Below are 2,163 nucleotides of genomic sequence, written 5' to 3' on the forward strand. Positions count from 1 at the left end.
TATATATATATATATATATATGATTATATCAAGAGAGCAAGGACTAAAACGACCTGTCTCCAGCACGCTTGAAGTGCCTATACCGTCAAAAAACTACCAGAAACTCCAGATAAATATACACATAACTGAGGGCGGGCTAGTGAGAGAAAATTGAAAAGACCTCACGTTAACTGTGATTTGGTTCCAATTTCTGGATTAAAGCAAAAAATTAACCTTCTTCCTTCGTCAACACAATACACGGGGAAAATATAAGTCCAAACAACTGTACATACCGTCCAAAGCATGTTCTCACGCCTACACTCAATTATTTGCACATATAGAATCAAGGAAAGCCAATCTTAAATCTCCTCACGACAGGACAGTCAACATGTATATTATAAGAATAGTCAAGCAGTAAATGCTATTCCGGTCAAGAGTAAAAATAGTTTAATTATTTTATTTTAATTATTTATTAATTCATTTTAGAATACAAAGATAAAAATCACGTTAATGATTTTTATCAAGTAGTCAGCATGCTATAGAAATATGTAGGCAATTTATACATTAAATTAGTAATAATGTGCATATGTATATAATTATATCAAAGGAGCAAGGGCGAAAACGAAGTGCCGATACCTTCAAAAAACTACCAGAAACTGTATGTGTGTGTATTTAAATGCGCATACCCACATATAAAGAACGTATATGTTCACAAAAGGAGAGACTGCGAAGGGGAGAAAGTGTTAAATACGTATAATGATATGTATGTAAAGTATACGTTAGTAAGACGTTGGATAGATATACTAATCAATAATCGGATAAATCAATAAATATATTTACTGAAACACAAATAGAAAGGTAGAGAGGTTTGTAAGTTAGGTACATAAGTATATGGTATAGGCTGATTAAGTAGGGAGGTAAGTAGATAGATATATTCCCTCATTGATTATATATATAAGAGAATTTTCTTGTCATTCTTCTGACATTACTTTGACATTTATATGCACATTTTCGACAAGTATTAAGCCATATAATTAAAAGTTCGAAATTTTTAGGAGCTGTCCAAAGAATTATGTAACTTTCTTATAAGTTTTCGGTGTTGTTTCTCAATGTTGTAGGCATTTCCTGTTTGTGACATTCTCGGGAGTATTGCAATAGCTGTATGTTACAATAACCTCGGAGTATGTGACTGTGGTTAATTACCAGATTTGGTAGAGTGGCAACGGCCATGCCTTACAGTATATAACTAGTCCGTCTATGGATCTGCCAAACCATCATTTCATTTTAAATTTCGAAACTAATAAAATAAGTACACATATGTAATGAGGTCGGTATCATCAGCGTAAGTATGGCGATGCTACAAATTCAATGCCGGTACTGTCTGCACTGTAGCTTTACCGTTTCATTTTTATTAAACCTTTTCAGATAATAAGTCCAGTTTCCTGGATTCCATGGCGTAAAGACAACGAAGTTACAATGTACCCATAAGCCGTTGGCAGGCCGTTGCAAGGTTGAACGTCAGTAATGAAGAGGAGAAGGAAGAAGCCAATTACACAGACCCCAGTGGCCATCAACTGTCGTTTGTGCATAGACTGTCCTTCGGATACCTTTAGCAGAGTCCACTTTATTGCAAGAATACGGACCATCTCTGCGGTCTGGGTATTGCTCGATATTTTATTTTGTCTTAGCAGTTTCCCAGCTTCGGTGTTCCGACAAAGTGCGTATTGAGGATACGTAGACTAATTTCAAAGTTTAAAGATGTTGCAATGTAAAATATATACTAACTCACAATATCTATACTATATATAAAACAGAGATGTGTGTGTAATCGCTTATCACGTGCAAACGGCTTCACCATTTACTTCCATACTTGTGATGCATGAATAATTTGACCTCGGATAAATGTTAGGCTCTTCATTTGATTTTGTTTTATTAAAAATAAATAATATTGCTTTATATTTAAGATTCACTTCTTTAAAAAGGTTTCTCAATGTCAACTTCCGGTATGGACATGACAAAAACGGCGACGTCTCTCACTCTACTTTTAATGTTCGCTTTCTGTAAACAACTACGATCAATTACTGAAAAACATATTTACGAAGTTCATAAATTTAAATATTCCGTACAAGATAGTTTTTAACGTGCTTTTATTTATACGATTTTTGGGCGTTCCATGTTCATCTC

The 2,163-nt window shown here is 34.3% G+C and overlaps 1 protein-coding gene across 5 annotated transcripts in view; it reads left to right on the forward strand.

Moving 5' to 3' along the window:
* LOC106875510 (uncharacterized) overlaps positions 1–2,163 on the forward strand; it is a 337,304-nt gene that overhangs the window by 31,658 nt on the left and 303,483 nt on the right. The window lies entirely within an intron of this gene.

This window comes from Octopus bimaculoides, chromosome 3, assembly GCF_001194135.2.
Source record: "Octopus bimaculoides isolate UCB-OBI-ISO-001 chromosome 3, ASM119413v2, whole genome shotgun sequence".
NCBI lineage: Eukaryota > Metazoa > Mollusca > Cephalopoda > Octopoda > Octopodidae > Octopus > Octopus bimaculoides.